Raw genomic sequence first — 19,391 nt, 5'->3', positions numbered from 1 at the left:
TCTAATGCTGTATTCACTTATTTTTCCAGTAACTCCTTGGAAGTTTCCTACATTTTATTAATAGTATATATAGTACCTGGGCTCCTGGGTGGCTCAGTTGGTTGAGCGTCCGACTCTTGATCTCAGCTCAGGTCATGATCCCAGGGTCCTGAGATGGAGGCCTGTCTCAGTCTCCATGATGGGTGTGGAGCTTGCTTAAGATTCTCTTCCTCTCCTTCTGCACCACCCCTTCCCCCTGGTCTCTCTCTCTTTCTCAAAAAAAAAAAAAAAAAGTATATGTAGTACCAGTTATAGTACATGAAGAATTTCTCCTAGAATTTCTTTCATTAGTACTTTTATCTCAGGCAAATACTAATCCTTGCCACTTTTATCCTGTAATATTATATAATATGTATTATAAATAATAGGCACAAATACACCAGCTTTTGAAAATACCAAAAGTTATTACTTTTTTACTTTATTGGCTTTGTTTTTCAAGTCCTACATTCTTATGGTAGCAGTTTCAACAATTCAGAGTCTTCAAAAGAATGATGAATATTCTCCTTTCTTTCTTATAGAAACTTCTATGGAAAAGTTGGGGAAAATATAAATTTAAATGAATTAAAATTCATGTTCTAAAAATAAAATTTTCTTGTATTTCCTCCCAGGCATAAAGATGTAGGTATAGATGATATAGATGTATAAGTGGGATCGTACTTAACAGTGATTTTTTCTTTTGTACTTCATGCGAAATAGGAGATTAATTATATTGGTCCTCCCCCATTCCTTCATCCCCAAACCCAAAGTAAACATTTCAAATCTTTTTTTTATCGTACATAATTTTATGTATGATTTTGTATATGTGTGTATATATGTTATCCTGGTTTTTCATATAATTATATCCTTGACATTTTCTAATATCATTAAAAATTCTTTGAAAATATAATTTTAATCGTTGTATATTTTATTTTTTTTCATATTCCAGTTTAACCAAATTGTCTCCAATTTTTCATTATTATAAATTATACTTTGGCAGGAATTTATAAATGTTGCTCTTTGACAGGAATTTGTAAATCTTGCTCATGTCTCTGATTATTTCATTAACAGGGAGTCAGAAAGTCAAATTACAGAGTCAAATGATAAGTGCACTTTTGATGTTCTTGGTATCTATTAGCAAGTGACTTTCCAAAAAAGCCAACCAATTGTATTCTTTTTTTTTTTAAGATTTTATTTATTTATTTGACAGAGAGAGAGACAGCCAGCAAGAGAGGGAACACAAGCAGGGGGAGTGGGAGAGAAAGAAGCAGGCTCCCAGCAGAGGAGCCTGATGTGGGGCTCAATCCCAGAACACCGGGATCACGCCCTGAGCTGAAGGCAGACGCTTAACGACTGAGCCACCCAGGCGCCCCAATTGTATTCTTTTAATACAGTTACTGAAGTTCTTCGTTAATCTTTGCTAATTAGTTAAAAATATTTTTTGATGTTTTCTTGTTATCAGTTTATCTTATGAATCTCTTCCTTTCAAATTATTTTAATTACATATTTAATAAAATTGAGATAAAAGTCATCATTCATCCTGCTGTAATAATATTGGGGAAGGACATAAACATTTGGGAGGATAAGTATGATTTCTAAAGATGTCAGGAATTACAGGGTGGAACTGAGAACACTCTTTACCAATTTGCTGATGGTTCTCTAGCTTCCAATTTTGTGTAGATCAGGGTTGTCACTATTGCAGTAGAGAGAGAGACAAGGAGAATAGAAGTAGATCTCTGAACTAGAGTTGTTTTGTGCCCTTTTAGCAAATCCTAGATATGCTCTGTGACTTAGTGTTACCTAAGGAAATTGGAGCCTGGCATCGCAAGGTTCTTGTGATGACACAGTTATTTTCAAAGTGTAATATTCCTCAAGGGAATTATTGTTTTAATAAAAAGACATATCAGTAGATAATAATATACATTTGAAAATTCATAAACTCTTGTTCACTTTTTAATACTATTTGAAAGGGTTAAGAGATCTTTTTATGGAAAGAGGGCATCGTTTCCAATGACATTAGACTCGTTCTTCCTCTCTTTTTGTTTGCACTAAAGAAAATCTTGCCAAATCTGATACATTATTCTCTGAAGGTATGTTTGCATCATTTCCAATTAAATGTTTTAAGTCAGCAGTATACAGTAAATTATCATAAATGTTATTGTAAGTTCAAGCTGAAATGTTAGCAAGAGAATTGCTAAAGGGCAACATTTAAACTCTTATTGGCTCTGTGTATTTTCTAATGTCTGTGGTATATATTACTTAGACTGATGAGCTTACAGTAACTTCTAACTTGAATTAATATATGGTGTTGGTCTCTCTTTTTTTGTTTTGAGGTCAATAGAACATTTAAATTGGAATAACATTTGCTTATTCATCTCACTTTTTTTGAAGCAAGTAGGCAATGATTTGGGAAAATAAATTACAATTTTTAACTTAGGATTCTTAGAAAGGAAACGTGCATGTGTTTTATCGAAAACTATGGCGTTCAGTGGATTGAGTAATGATTTATGCTATATATATATTTTTTTTACTTTTATTACTGATAAAAACTCTTCTCTAGAAGAGTTGTTTGAAAAGTAGCAGAGACCAATTAAATTTTCAGGTGTATTTTAATAGTATTTATAAAAATTCATTTACTCTCTAATAATCTATATATTTCTTTGACTTTTGACCTTGGCCTTCAAACTGTTGATGAATATAAGGTGATTTCTTAATTAACAAAGCCTAAAACATTCAAATCAGTGTTAGAATTCTTTTGGTATTTGTGGGCACGTGATACACTTGGGTACCATGCTTATCCAACTACTATCTACTACAGTGTCTGCTGAGCAATGCTTATGTCACAGAAATGATTGAAGCAAATGTAGTTATGTTTTTCAAATCTTGGTATCACAGACTTATCCCGATGTGTTTGAAAGGCAAAAACTTATTTCCTGTGGTTAAATGTAACTAAAAAGGAGTAGAAAAGGCAGGGTAGAAAAAGATCTGTGAAATTCAGAGTTGACATAGTTCGAGTGATTCCAAGAGAAAGAAAGCAGGAAAGAGAAACAGGTATAGTGTTTGACAAATGAGAAGGAATGATATGCAGGAATTTGTAGTATGAAGAAGAGAAATAAAGGGCTCTGTTTATTCCTATAAAACATAATTGTGAAATGAAAGAATTATTCAGACCCAAATTATTGTTTAATTATCATAATATGGTTCATCAAATTCAGCGGTTCCTTTAAGCATCAGCTTTGCTTCACAGACTTCTTGAAACCCTTAGTACCAGTCCAGTCCATGGAAATTGTCTTTTTCTGAGATCATGGCATTTGTTTATGCCACTCACTTAACAAGTGATCACACATTTACATTTCTTATTTGTTTTATCATTAAAATCTTCTATTTTAAGTTAACATTTCATTATTTAAATCTCAGTCTCCTAAAGATAATACAAATCTGGAAGAAAAGCACTCTGTCTTATGTCTTGATAGTCTCTACAGCCTTAGCAAATTATCTTGCATTGTGCAGGACTCTCAGTTTTCTAATGATTGAGTATAATATATAGCATTTTTCACTAAAGGAAGTCACTCATCCAATATTAAGAGAAAAGATAAAATATCATTGAAAGCAAAGACTTGGGTGAAATTTAGAAGCTTTAAAACATGTAGTTCATCAGTTAGTTATTTATTTTGGTCATGGTATAGATCTGAGCTGGAGGATTGGTGTTTGTGAGCCAAGATAGTATTAATAAAAGGGGTAGTTAATGGAAAGGGTACATGAATGAGATTTTTACATTTTACAGATGGTGGTTCTAATGAGTACTACACTTGAATTAATTCCAAAATATATCCCTTGAGCTGAAAGTGTGTGTAGTCATAATTGCATGACCTGTGATAAATTGTCTTTGTCCCAAGACAGATTACAAAACTGGCACTGTATCAAGATAGAGTAATTGTAGGAGAATAGAAACTGTCTGGACATCTGCTAAAAGGCACATTCCACAGAAAGCTGAAGATGTGATCAATTCTTGAGTTGCTCTGCTGACAGCTTCAACTCTTAGAAGGTAGACAGAATAGTGAAAGAAACTACCAACGATGTTGGGGGTATAGAAGTCCTAAGGAAAAGAAAATTGATCATGTCATTTTAGAGTATATAACAGTAAGGAAAATGAATACAGGAGGTAGGCATATACGTATTATACATTTTAACAAGGTACATATCAAAATGTTTAAAGAAAAGTATGTTCAATCAAAAGGAAAGAGATGCTAAAATAAGGTATCCTAATTGTCATTTATTTATTCATTTACTTAGTAAGTAAAAGCAATGGTGCTAGAAAGTCCACAGCTGCCAGTCAGTCAAGACTTCAAAACTGAACTGTGTTTCTTTTTTGTTAGGATAACTTGGCTGATACAGCAAGGATAGTCTACAGATATGATATATCTCGACTTCAAGGGATTTAACAATATCAGAAATTCTTTTGAAGTAGATAGAGAAATGGACACTTGGGTAACAATATAGTTATTATTCGTGCTTTCTAGGGGGTAGGGACCAATTATTAGCACTCTCTTCTCTATCTGAATTCTAAGCAAATGTGAGCTGAACAATTAAATGGCTTTGGGTATATAAACCTAATGAGTTTTCAAATTCTGAAATTCAAATTTAGTCACCTGTCATGAATAATACTAGACTAGGGCATGGTCACCTTGTGGGGATCTTCCCAGATAAGAAGTTATGAGATGAAGGATCAGAGTATAATTCACATCATCTGTAGGCAGATTAGCCTCTAAGAGGAAGAGAAACAGACCTAAGTTGAACATACCCCCATTCATCAACAGAATAAGTCACTCCACCTGCTATGGTCAGCCTTGGAAGTGGTTATACACCCTGGGGAATAAATCAGCAATTTGTCAGGACAGCTCTGTGCCCACTTTCAGGAGGAAGTGTGCCAATTCCAGTCACTGCTTCTCTGGGTATTCTCCTGGCACCCATGGTGGTCAGTTTCGATTTCATACCCAGAAAGCTCTGAAATGGGTTGGAACAGTACATATATCAAATCAAGTTCATGATACCTCTGGAAATTTATCTGCAATCTAGTCTCAGATTATGTCTGACTAGTTATATGACCATGTATAACTCATTAAATACTAAATGCTAAATTAAATGCTAATTGCATTAAATACTAAAATGCATAAAGATACATCAATAATAAAATTTCAACAAGGTAGAAATGCCCTAAATAGAGTAGTCACCTGGCTTTATCAAATTTCAAGGGGGAAATTATTAAAGTTTGAAAGATAATATTTGTTTTCAAGTTAAAATCATAAGTAAAGTCCAAAGTAAAATTATTTTGCCTTTGTGAGTTAAAAATTCTTCAAATAAATTCCAAAAACTATCCTTCAATATTACTTATTCTGTGTAGTCTTTGCCAGGAGCATTCTCCATTCACATGTAGAGTTGGAATTGTCTGTTTCTCACCAGGATGCATGAAAGTTCCTTTCAGTTGTATTAGTTCAGTAGCTGGTCTTTCATAGGCCTTATTTTTGAAGAATACAAATCCTTAACTAACACACAGAACATTTTCATAGCGCTGGCCCCACCGTTACCAAATTTAGAGAAGAGGCCAATCTTTAGACTCTACTGGCATTATCTCAAGCAAAATTGTGTTGCCCAAACCTAGGTCTTAGTGTTGTGAAAAACCATAACAGAGACTCAGCGGTATCTGAATTAAAAGGGTTTCTGCAAGTTGTCCAAAATCCATGACCTGTGAGTTTAAACGTGAGAAATCTTTAAGCAAAATGTTAACTTCGGTCTTATGAGTACTTATCCCTTAGACAGTGTTGCCTTCTTGCAAAGTTTAGAGATTTGTAATGGTATCAGCCCCGAGCACCTTATTCTAATGCCTTTTTTTCTCCAGACTGTCTATTCAAAACCTCTTCGTTTCCATCCCCCTCAGTAATACGTTGAGAGTGCCTGTTTGGGCAGGTAGCACCCATGCTAAGCAGACATGAACAGGCATGTCCATCCTGTTTCACTGTGACTCTCGCCACAGCGCATCGTTATGGCATTGCTCCTGAGGAAAACTTTGTCTCTCATATGTTAGTAGAGACAACCTAAGGCCACATGGTGAAGAGTGACCTTGAGCATGTATTCATACCACATGATTCTAAGATTCATCCTCAATTAATTCTTTAATTCAACAAATATTTAGTGAACATCTGCAAGGTACCAAATACTTTTTGATGCTGAGATTTTTACATGGATAAAACCCTATTATACTCTCAATGGGGAGACAATCTATAAACAAATAATAAGCAAAGACGTAGCATGATAGATGGTAGAGAATGCAATGGAGAAAAACAAAGCCGGGATGAGCGGTAGTGGCCCTGTGTGTGTGTGTGTGTGTGAGGCAGTGGCTGACACTTTAAGTGAAATGGTTAGGAAAGAAGTACAGGATAGAATTCCAGGCAAAATACCAAGTGCTGACTCCCTCGGCCTAACGTTAACCATTTAAAGCTCACCCAGGTTCTATAATATGTACATGGGACTGGACTTCTTTGTAGTGTAGTAACAGCAAATATTCTTCTGCCCACCAATTTCTAAAGGCTTTTCTTGTCCATATAGTTAAATCATTGCCTCAACCTATCTGCTCAGAAGAGGCACACTGAATAATAAGTTGCACCTGAAGGCTTTGGCCCTAGCTGAAGCCCAATGATCTGTGTCCTTGTTTGTTAGGTTCCCTCAATACTTGTTCTGCCCTTAAGGAAACAGAGTGACTTACTTAATTTGTAAAGGAAGGTGAAGTAAGCAGCATGATTACTAAAGATGATTTTATGCCTTTTATTTTTACTTTCTATTTTTCAACTTGTTCAGAATCCCAAGTAGATAGGAAAGGGCTACTTTTGGAAACCTTATCAGAGACCCCACCAGCTGAATAGATTCATTCTCAAATGCTAGGTAAGTATCCACTTTTAGGGAAAGCGCTCCTAATAAGGTAATAAGAGTTCATTTCTTTTCCCTGATCAATTTAACATTTTTGTCAACCAGGAAATAGATAGCTTGATTATAAAATTTAGAGACTTATGGACAAATTGGTAGAAGGAAATATTGTAATAAAGAGAATCTGTATATTATTAAGTATATAGAATATATTTGGTGAGAGTTAAAATATATTTGGTATAGGGAGAACAATTATGTGGTTAAATAAATTTTATTAGTAGGAAAATGCCATAAGCCAATAAATTCTGGAAGATGGGTACCAGTTGATAGGTGAAGCAGATAAGATACATAGGAAGAAGTAATCGGGTTCTTGGGAACGTTCTTGGACCATAAGCTGGTCATTTGAGCCAAGAAAACTGTTTAGTCATCCTTGATGAGGGACTGGCTAAGACTGAAGTAGGCAAGGACCTCTCCCAGTTGCCCCACTTTTGGGACCCACTTCTCATATGATGTGTATACAAAGTACGAAAATTAAGATTCAACAACATATGATCCAAAAAGCTGTGCTTTAGGGGAAGGTCAGGGAGGGGATGTTTTGGATAAATTTTTGCAGTGGGCAGGGGTTCATTTCACACAGTTTGAAAATAAAAGAGAGCATATACCATCTATGCTGCTTCTTAGGTATCAAATACCTATTTTCTCCCAGAGTGGATATTTGGATATGGCCAATGAAAATAAACCAGATTTTTCTAAATCCATACACTTTATCTGTTCTGTCTTTTGACATCACTATAAGGAGGAAACCCTACAACATAAAAAGCAAAAGTCTTTCTCTTGGTGGCTTTTATGATTTACCTTAGTAGCAAGTAAGGCAACTCACTGTTTTAATAGTTCTCTTTGTCATCAAATCTTGCTGACCTGGTCAGAGAGAGTGGAGCAGAGGCTCAACACAAACAATAATATGGGGTAGCTGTTAGTTACATTAGTTGAAGTTCAAAATATCAAAGACAATTCTGCACTCAAGGAAAAATAGGTTAAAAGCAATAACAACAACACTAAAACATGAAAAACACAATGTAAAGTTCTGAATTTAGATTAAAAAACTCAATTGTAGAAGTGTTAAGTAGGAACACTTGTTTTGATCGAAGTTCATGTGAGAAAGACCTGGAATTGTTGATTGTGTCCAACAGCAGAGTAGTTCTAAAAATAAAAAATAAAAAATGATTTTAAAGTGCATGTGAATGTGTAATACATTAAGAGAAATACTTCTACCATATTCTACACTAGTCAGATCACATCTAAAATATGTGTTCATTTTGCATTTTAAGAGGAACATTGAAAAACGAAATGCTGAAAATCATGTTAAACGAGAAGCAGTTTTGTCCTTTTTATGGAATTATGAGTAAACTCCTTGAGGACAGGACTGTATTTCATCTCTTTTAAATGGCAGTGTCTGGCCTTCTTCCCAGAACACTGAAGTATTCCATAAATGTTTGTTGCATGAATAATGAATGCAAAATTTAAAATATTAGAATTGCTTAATTTGAACATATAAGAAAAGTTTCAAATATATAATATATATTTAAAGGAATTTTAATGAGATTAAAAGTATCCTGTTTAACTTTAATGATCCAAAAAGATCTCAAGAATGTAAGTTTTTGTTCAGTATATTGAATTCCAACTGTGTTAAAACCTTTTGGGGGAAAAAAACTGCCTTGATAAAAAGTGATTCTTTTCTAGATATATCTGAGGTTGCTAGATGACCATTTGTCAGAAAATTCAAAGCACTTGGGAACATTGGACTGAGTAACCTCTAGGATTCCTTCCAACTCTGAGAATGAGTTATTTCAATGAGTCTGCTGTGACCACTGAGTTTTCTTACAATTCAATTTTTATGGTTTAACATACCATTCCAGGTGCATAAGAAAGGCAATTTATATCAATCATGAGTAATTTATGCTGCATCTAACTCCCCTTCACATTTAAAAATTCAAGTGATTGAAATTAGTTTTAAAAATATTTATATCCTACCTCCTTTCACAAAAGATTAAAAACAAATAACTGCATATTAATCTATCATATGGATTAGTCCATGAACAAAGTAGGTATCTTTCAATAGACTTTAGAAAATTGTAATTAGCAGATATATTATTCACAATTAAACATTTTACAGAAAAACCATTTTTAGAGTTTCTCAATATTGAACCAAAAATGACTCCATTTGCTAATAGCAAAATAATCACATTTTCCTTAAAAAAAATTTTATAATATCGATTAAGAGGAAAATGCCAGTGTTTGAGTCACTTATATCTCCAGGAAGATTTAAGTACCTCTTCAAGAACTTTAAAATTATTGTCACAAACTGCTTTTAAATGTTCAGCATGATCCTCTTATACACTAAATGTAAAAGCTAACTGGATTATGTTGCATTTAGAATTTCTTAACCTAGAAGCTAGCATATTGTGGTTCAAAAATGAATCTTGAGCTTTGTATTGATTCCCAGAATCAGGGAGAAAAAAAATACTTCTTTAGTAAATTAATTCTTAAGAGGGGGGAAACGCTACTGAAGGATTGATCTGAGTTTTATTGTAACAAGAGCCTCCAGTCATAAGTTACCGGCACACAGGCAGGAGTCGATGTGTCGTTTCTATTGTAATCAGCTGCTTTTGTATTTCCACTCGTCAAGGTTGACTTGATCATATTGTGCATGTCTTGGATGTCAGAGGCATTCATTTGCTCTTCTTCTTGAAAGAGGACAAGTATTTCTCTGCCAACTTAGACCTCTAACTTGAGGAAGTGATGTATTCCACAGTATGACTGTGAGGGTATTTTATGGGGGGGAACAGTTTTTTTCTAGTGCATGTTTCAAAATTTGAAACTATCCAGTTTCCCATTTTCACTCTTTGAAGAGTAATATGTATTAAGTATCCATTCTGGGGATCTAGCTTTTAAATGACCTTTTCAGTACTCATCCTTTTGCTCATTTTGATTTGCTCAGATAAATTACAACCACCTGGCCTTTTGTATTACAGAAGGTTACATACAAAATTGACCTTTTGATACTTATTGGGAGAGCTAGGTTCATTGTATTTGAGATTAACTGCTTTTGCTGTTTTCTTGGTTATGTCTTAAATAACTTTATATGAGGATGGTAAAGCCTTTTTTTTTTTTGCCCATTTGTTTTGTGCTATTTCTAACACCATAAGAATGGACTCTGAACAATACAAAAAAATTTTGTCTTAAAAAATAATAAATATGATTTCTTTAGATCCTGTGGTATCTGATGATTTATGTATGTTATTTCCATTTCTCTTAACCTTGATAAAGCCAAAATTATCCTTTGACCATTCTGCTCCTTGCCTCCTTGCTTAATAATATTCAGTCTTCTGTTTCTTGAGTACTTTAAGCTCAGGTTTGCCTCCACAACTTTGCACATGCTGTTCTCTCTGCCTGAAAAGATCTCTTCTGGCTTCCTTTGTTCCATTCACTTAATATTCTACTTCTTTCCCTACATTTTCTTGGCCCCCATGTGGTTAGGGTAGGCCATGTTACAATTTATGGACCATGATGTATGTCATTTCTGGTCTGAGGCCCTGAAAAGTCCATACAGGATTCACTAGCCTTACTGCCTTTACACTCCAGGAATCCTTGGGTTGAGATGCAGAACCTCAAGATGGAAACAGTCTATATTACTGGGTTACCAGATGGGAAGTTACCTAGACCTGTAGAAGATTTTGTGTGAGCAAGAAATACACTTTCCTGTTGTAAACTACTGAGCTTTGGGGGATGTATGCATATCCTGAGTATTCAGGGTTTTAGGTTAAATGAGGACACCTTCTATAATCACCCTACCTAAAGCACTTTCTCCCTCTGCTATCTCTCTTTCTCCCAATCATTATATGTTTTCTGCAGTGATTTTCTGGTAATATCTTATTAAGTATATGTTGAACAAACAAGACTTCTATATGCTGTTAATAATGATTTTTAAGTGCCTAGAGTAATCTTTAAAATTGGCAATCAGCATTTTATTTTTGAGTTTTTGTTTTAATGTCAAGAAGTGCAAACAAACCAAAACAAAATACTGCCTTGCAAAGGTCCATCATATTTCCTATTGATCACTAGAAAGATGGTCTGGTATCAAGCAATAGCTGAGTTTTTGACCCTTCTACAGAAACCCATTCCATATGATTTCTTTCATTCAGAAGTGAGGTCATCTTTGACAAAGTCTAAATCAATGATGCCTTCTATGTCACAAAGAAAGGATTAAGAATCCAAATTTTAGAATATTCCTGAAATAACTTTCAAAATTCTGCAATATTTTTACATATCTTAAGGTTTTTGCCCACTAAGAAAAAAGTAAGGTTTTGTTGCTTTTAAATCTAGGCTACATAAGCACTTCATCCAACATCAGAATATTCCCCAGTTGTCTGCCTCCAGTTTCCTGGTCTAGAAGAGTCCCTGATATGTTTTTTTAATAGCATGTAAAATCTTACTGAATAGAATCAAAGAGTCACCTTTTGTATATCTATTCCTAGAAACATGTCTGGCACACAGTAGGAACTGAGTAAAAATTATTTTTCAATGAATGGATGATCACAGCCAAACTTATTCACTAAGTACATGAAGATATGAAAGTACTCTTTATCAAATAGTTCTAAGAATGGCCTTTTGCTTAAGAAGGAAGGAAAGGAGGGAGGGAGGGAGGAGGGAAGAAAGGGAAAGAAAGGGGGAATGGAGAGAAGGGGAAAGGAAGGAAACAAAGAAAAAAATTCTGCTCAGAATTTTAGTTTAAACTCTTTAAGATTCAACTTTTGGAATGTCAAGTAAAAAAGAACTTCAGAATCTGCTTTTGTTCCTTGAGGAAATTTATTGACAAGGTAGGGAGACTTTACTGAGAATTACTTTCTTATTGCTGATACATGACAAGATGACATACAGTTATACTTCTTTTTTCATTGGTGAATTAAATAAAATATGTTGCTAACTATAAGATAAAAAGAAATATACAAAAGCATATTGTCTGCATTATCAAAGTGTTGCATGGAATATTGACTATTTATTATTATTGAGATACAAATGGTTTTTTTTTTTGAAAAAGTGTTCGCAAGATGGAATTCATTCATGCAGTCAGCAGGCGCACACAGTTGATGAAAACCAGGAATTGGCTATGCTGGGACATGTTAGTATTTCACTTAGACTACAGAGAAATGATGAAGCTACCAATTCTATCCTAACTTACTTTAAAATGTTAAAAGAAATGTTAGTAAACATTAGCAATTTCTGGAGTGGATGTGGTAATTTGATAGAAATATTGTTTCACTTTTCTTTGTTTTCTCCACACCACACACCAGCTTGATCTTTCCAAATAGAATGGTTCTCCCAAGGTCTATCCAATGATACAAAGCTTAACTGATTTGATGAACAACCTTGTGAATTCTTTAAGATACAGCTTTTGTAGTAAGAAAAAAATCAAATTTTGGTAAAGTTCTAAACCCTTTTAGATTAAACCTATTTTCCATGCAGACTTAGAGTGATTAATACATGGAGACAGTTGTGAGGTGCTCTTTCCATTTTCTTGGCTTCGAACTTCAATTGGGAAGACTTGTGCCATGTAAGAAGTACAGTTTTGGCTCCCATGATGTTAAATTAGGAATGCATAACCATGAATACATCAGGATAAGGAAGATCTGTCATACTTTCTTTTCTTTGACATTGCCTAAATTAACCTAAACAAAGAGAGTCCATACTTAAATGCCCAACTTGTAAAAGAGAAATATATTTTCTTTAACTCCTGTCAGTAGAGAGCTTTTAAGACCTTATTATATGCGAATGGTGGTGGTACTATCAAGCCATGCAGTTTGTGCCACTCTGCTCCTGATAATACGGACAATTTTTAGAGTTCCATGAGAGTTATACTACATGGAAGCTATCTAAATCAGTATGTAAGGGGGCACCTGGGGGCTCAATTGGTTAAGTGCCTGACTCTTGATTTCAGCGCAGGTCATGATCTCAGGGTTGTGAGATGAGCGCCACGTTGGGCTCTGTGCTGGGTGTGGAGCTTGCTTAAGATTCTCTCTCCCTCACTTTCTGCCCCTCCCCCCCTCAAAAAACAAAATAAAATAAAGTAAAATAAAATAAAGTTAAGGCTGATATGGAGACAAAATCCTTCAGTCTCGACTGTGGGTGATGTTGCACATACAGCCTCATAAACACCAAAGTTTAAGAAACACTAAGCTAGATGAAGAAATAAAGGGAAACTTTAGAAATTTATGTTTGAGCTTTTGAACCCATTCTGCTTTTAAGATATGTATCAAGTTTTCATCTAACAAATAGGGATGTGTAGAGAATTCCAAAATAGTCTTGCTTGCTTTCATTATTTATTCTGTTTTATTTTTAAGCATTAATATGCGTTGAGAGATTAGTCTGTTGAAAAAATTTAAGAAAATAGTGAAGTTACATTCTGGTTCTGGATGAGGGGCAATTAGCTTCTAAAGACAGCAGTAAGTTAAATTATAGAATCCATTGAAATTGCAAAGGAAAGACTTTTTTGAAGAAAAGTATCATCTATTAGTACATAGATTTTCTGGTACTTATCTATTTATCGTTTAGAGGTCTATGGTCTACAGTTTGAAGAATTTGTGGCCTAGAGGATTTCTAAGTTCCTTTTCAGGTCTAAGAATCTATGAAGACTATGCCTTGGTCATACCAATTATATGCACTGTGTTACCGAAATGACAACAAAGACCTGTATTTGCTCCATTGTTTAATCTGTATCTTGGCCTTTTATGAGTTTTAGCTATAATTTGAGTATAAGTTACAACATTTTTCACTGAATTATCATATGTATAATTTTATGCATATTCACATATACACTTCCACACAGACATCGACATATATATATATATATTTTATAAGCCGGTATAACCTAATAGCACTGTAGAGGAAATATTGAACTTTATATTTTGGAACACTTAGAAGCATTTTCCACTTTTGTTCTCTTCTTCCTCTGTCTGGTCACAGGTTTGGTGATAGTAAAGGTGGGTTTTATTTTTGTCGCCTTATTGCTCAAGCAACCCTGTGTATGTACCTGACCAACCTACCTGGAAAATCTGCTATGGCCATTTGACAGCTGAGGACATTTTGCCTTAAAATAATGAAGAAAAACTGAGTAAACTTTAGGTTCAGTGGGATCTTTTGAATAATGAAGTCCCTTCTGGACGGTCACTGAAGTTTATTTTGCAAGTTAATACAAATTTGCAAACATACTGATTCAAAAATTGCTGGAAGTGAGCACTTTCAGTAAACTTGGTGAATATCTGTCAAGAAGCTCTTAGAAATTTTTTATTTTTAAGTAAACAACTATTTCAAGAGTAACATAGTCTCAATAGGTCAAAGAGTGCAGAAGCCTAGAAAAAGGTTATTAAAGTAATCTGAACAAAGATGTTATGCTAGGCCACTCCCATAAAATGCTAATTCTAGTTTCATACCAGAAGACTGGGAAGCAAAAGATTCCCAGTATTCTGAATAAGAGTTTGAGACTTGCGCCTTGCAGTTTCAGTTGTATAAAATGCTAGAATATCATACTTTCCTAATTTAAAGGTACAAAAAGTTATTGCCACTTCTTTTTACTTCCTTGCATCGTTCTAATACCAAAAGAACAAAATTGATTGTTCACTTCTGTTGCTCTATGTTAACTGTGTTTGTGGCAGTAACTGAAGTACTCTTGTTCGTGAAATGTTGCTTAATCTCTAATTCAAACACTGTTCATTTTAGTATGTAAGTTCAAGAGTAATGACTAACTCATTTTGATTGCTCCATTTATGACTTTACAAAATCTTAGGAATGTAATTGCTATTAAAAATCCGAATGCATTATGATGACTTTATGGCAGTTTTTTTTCATAATTTTTGCAGTATTGTAATAAGTTAAACGAAAAGCAACATGAAACCTGCCATTGATTTGTTGGGTCCACAAAATTGCCCCATTCTAAAAAATTAAATATCTATTTACTTTGGAGGATAAAACTTCTAGAATATCAGGGGACACATACTTTTGAAGGCTTAATCATAATTAAAACTAGTTTTATCATAACTTGCCTTCATTCACATTTGGATGATACAGATTTTTATACTTTAAGTCGCTCATTAATTGTTCATTCATCAAATACTGAATACCAACTAGCACTGTGGGTAATAAAAAACAAATGAAAATAGATTTTTTCCTTAAGGAAGATTTCAGAAAAGCCTAAAGATATAAAGAGATAGTACCATACTAATATAGTAATATAGTAAATAACTCATAGGTGAGATGACCATTTCAAAGTTGGGGTGGGGTAGAAGGACCTTTGGAAGTGGGGGAGAAGGATGGATAGAATCTAGACATAGGAGGAAGGAGACATGAGGACAGTTGGGGACAATTAGTTACTGTTCTGTTTTGTGTGTGTGTTTTTAAGGACTATTAAGGATTATTATCCTAAAACCTATTAAGAGAGTTGTATGCCTTTTGTTGGAAAGGTGGTTGGTATGAACTTCGAAGAATGACCTAGTATTTGAAGTAGTAGAGTTGAGTGGAAAGATTATCATATATACATTTGATAGAATCAATTATTCTTGGTTGCCATATTTAAACCAGGAATTTCATGTTATTTTTAATTTCATCGTTTGTTTTGTCAGACATTTTGAATAATAAAATAGTTATTATAGACAACAAATGTGACACTAAGAACATCTCTTTAATTTTTAAATTTTCTTCACAACAGTGTTTATGGCAGCATGATTATAATCTATCGTATGATGGTCAATTTGTTCTTTGGCTTTATCTTTATGCTGAATAATTGGCAATAGCAGATTAGTTATAAAACAGATCATCTGTTTTATGGCTTATTATTGCTGTACAAAATGTTAAACTTCATTTTATATAAAAATCACAATCACAAAATTAATTAATTAGATTTCAAAAGTTCTTAAGAAAGCACTCTGTATTTCCTCCTAATTTGTAGGTTGAAGCTTTATCATTCTTAGTCACAAATAGCAGAAAGCAGTTCCAAGTCTAAATTCATTTTACCACAATCATGACATTTTCCAACTGTCTCATAAATTTGCAACATTTGTTAAAAGGGAGAGTAGTGGAGCAAAATGTGTCACTAGTGCTGAAGAAAATGGGCCTGTGGTAATTAGTGTGCCACCTTCAAAGACAAAATTAGTGCTTGAAATCTAACATAATAATTGTACCAGTGAGCAGTTACTGAGTGCTCACAACGTGCCATCCTCTGTGTTGAGCTGTCCAAGGGCATTATCTCTTCGGGGCCTTATCCCTCATGAGATTATTGTCAGTCCCATTTTATGGAGAGAAATAATAAGTGTGAGAAAGGTCTGAGATTATTGTCAGTCGCATTTTATGGAGAGAAATAATAAGTGTGAGAAATGGTCCAAGAGCTTGGGGACGGAGAAGCTGGGATTCAAAACAAGTCCTCTGAGGTGTAGGTGTAGGCACTGTTAATATCCCAACTCTACAAATGAGAAAAATTGAGGCTTAGAGGGGTCTAAATAATTTGGTTAAGCTCAAACAGCTAATAAGTGAAAAAACAGGTGTTCAGACACAGGTCCTTCTCACTCCAGAGTCTGGCTATGTTGCCTGTCAGATAAATTTTGACAAAATTTAAGTCACAAGTGTGTCCTTTATGTCTTCTTTGTTCTGACACAGAGGGACTAAATTCGGGAAGGAATGTATACAGATGTTACCTGGCAAGAGGAGGGACAATTGGTAAGGATACGACTGAGAGCCAGAAATTAGTAGCAAAGAGAATCTCCCCTGATTCCACTTTATAATTTTAGGTCCATCATATCAAAGCAAGAGTGTTGCAGGGGAAAGTGACTTACCTTTTCTGAGTTTCAGTCAGAATACTTGCATTAGTTTTCTAAAGTCAGTAGCTCAGTGTGTCAGCCAGAGTCCTTGAACCAGGTCTCTACTAAGTGGCCTGGAGTCAATTCGTTTGGCTAATTCCGTATTCGTATCTTTTACTGTACACTATCTTGTGCCCTAATTATTTTTATATTATTATATCTCATTTCACAAACTATAGTGTTATGGTCTTGGGCAAGAACAGTGTTTTTCTTCTGATTTTGCAAACAGTACTGTAGGAAGCATTTGATTCTTAAAAAGCAATGGAAATTTAAAGCTCATAGTACAGATTGGAATCTTTAAAAATACCTTTGTGTTCACCAAACATTTTTTTAAATGAACCAAAGTATTAGATGGTCACTGATTTTTCTTTATTATGAGTGTTGGGGGTCACATTATAGTCCAGAGAAATCTATTCTTTGTCAAACATAGTGAATCTGGAATATTTATAGACTTATATTACAATTTGTGGTATTGAGTATTCATGAATTATATTTTGTAGACCTTTTACTTTTAGATCTAGGGAAAAGGTAAGATAAGGAAACAGAAGCTGTTCATTTTGTTAAAAATCTCTTGACTATAGAGAACAAACTGAGGTTGCTGGAGGGGAGGTGGGTGAGGGGATGGGCTAAATCGGCGATGGGTAAGAGGGGCACTCGTGATGAGCACGGGGTGTTATATGTAAGCGAAGAATCATTAAATTCTACCCCTGAAACCAATACTACACTATATGTTAACTAATTTGAACTTAAATAAAAATGTGGAAGAAAAAAATCTCTTAATTATATGAGATGCCATTTGTAATCTGAGGAGAATTAGTACAAATGAAGAAAAAAAATCTTTTTGGGAGAGAGGGAGGGGTGTGGAGGGGTAGAAGGAGAGGGAGGAGAGAATCTTAAGCAGGCTCCACACCTAGCATGGAGCCCGATGCTAGACTCGATCTCACAACCCTGAGATCATGACCTGAGCCAAAATCAAGAGTTGGATGCTTAACCAACTGAGCCACCCAGGCACCCCCAGATGAAGAAACTTTTTAATACAAATGTTAGAAAATTGTGTTTAAACCCAAACTAGAATTTACAATTTTCTCATGGTAATCTGTACATTACCATAGGAAAGGTAGTTTGATGTGTGTGTGTATGTCTGTGTCTTTGTGTGTGTCTGTGTGTATATTTTTATCTGAGAGACAAAGAGCATTGTGTCTTCTACACTTAGTATCCCTTGTCATTTGAAGTAACGCTATGTTTGCATCTTGTGTAGACAAAATGTTCAGATCTATTGGCCACTCCTAAAAAAGACACAAACAAGATTCTATTTTCTAGCAGCTATATTTTTAATAATGTAATTTTGAGGTTATATTAAGTGAATAATTTGGTAGTTTAGATCATTTACTTTTTACTTTGAATGTGTTTTTAGTGCGTTTTCATTGCTTCTAAATATACACACAATTTAAGAACTTAAACTATTATTCAGTAATAAGTGTATTATTTCTATCCCATCCATATTGGCATGTGGATGTTCTCTTTTTAATAATGACAAAGCAAGCCCTTAAATTATATTTTAGATGCTCATTTCATGAACACTGTCACTGCTGTGTTACAAGTGTTAAAACAAAAATGTTAAATAATAAACTGCCATCAGGTATTGGCTTTTGTCCCTTCATCATCTAAAAGCGAATTTTATGAATGACGCATCACAGCATGACATACATTTACATTCAAATACCAGTTGTTAACGTTTTAAGTTAATGCCAGTGAATCTTTAAAAATCTCTGTGAATAATGAAGCTATTCATTGTGTTCAAGGATTTTGCCTTTTTCAATGATAGGATTTTCTTCTCATTTGAAAGAGTATTTAATTGCATCGCTCATCCACTTTTAATATTTAATAATAATTTTATTAGCTGTGTTGAATGAGAAGGGCAAGATTTGCAATATCTATTGCCGGTCATCAATTTTTTCTTATCATGACTTAATGAATATTATAATTACAAGGAAAGGCAGAAATATAAATTAGGTTGGTAGTTGGCTGGGACTTGCTAGTTTATTGCTTTTAGCTTGGGCAAAGCCCAGAGTAGGCACAAGGAAAAAGAAACAAATATCTGGGGGTGCTTTAGAAGCCCTAGCACAAAATTTTTGCAACCTACTAATCACTCCTCATTTTAAATAATGAACACAGACGGTATGAAATCAAATTACAAACACAGTCAGCAACAATTCCTACTGGTTCCACAGTGGTTGATGGGAATCCTGACGACTTCCAAAACAGTCCTGGCAGGTGTATGTTTCTTTAATCTCTATTAATGCATTTTGAAACTTTTTGTTATCTTTTCTTAAACACCTTATGGTATTTACTTTCAGCTAAGACAAAAGCTGCATTATTTTGAGTGGGAACACTTGGCATAGCCATCATCATAGTAGCACCTCTTACTGAAGTAGCACCTCCCGCCGTAGGTTTTCAAAATGCTTTTGAGTACATTTCATTAGATTCATGGGATAGAGGTTGGAGGAAAAGTTCTTTGCAGGTACCATGCGTTTAAAGCCTCCGTGGATTTATGAC

General features: G+C 34.4%; 1 protein-coding gene across 3 annotated transcripts in view; it reads left to right on the top strand.

The window, feature by feature from the left end:
• Positions 1-19,391, top strand: part of ATRNL1 (attractin like 1) — a 747,087-nt gene that overhangs the window by 494,603 nt on the left and 233,093 nt on the right. The window lies entirely within an intron of this gene.

This window comes from Ursus americanus, chromosome 6 (genome assembly GCF_024610735.1).
Source record: "Ursus americanus isolate L20-20 chromosome 6, mUrsAme1.1.p, whole genome shotgun sequence".
In the NCBI taxonomy this organism is placed as follows: domain Eukaryota; kingdom Metazoa; phylum Chordata; class Mammalia; order Carnivora; family Ursidae; genus Ursus; species Ursus americanus.
The sequence above is the reverse complement of the archived record's forward strand: the minus strand, read 5'-3'. Positions and strand labels throughout refer to the sequence as shown.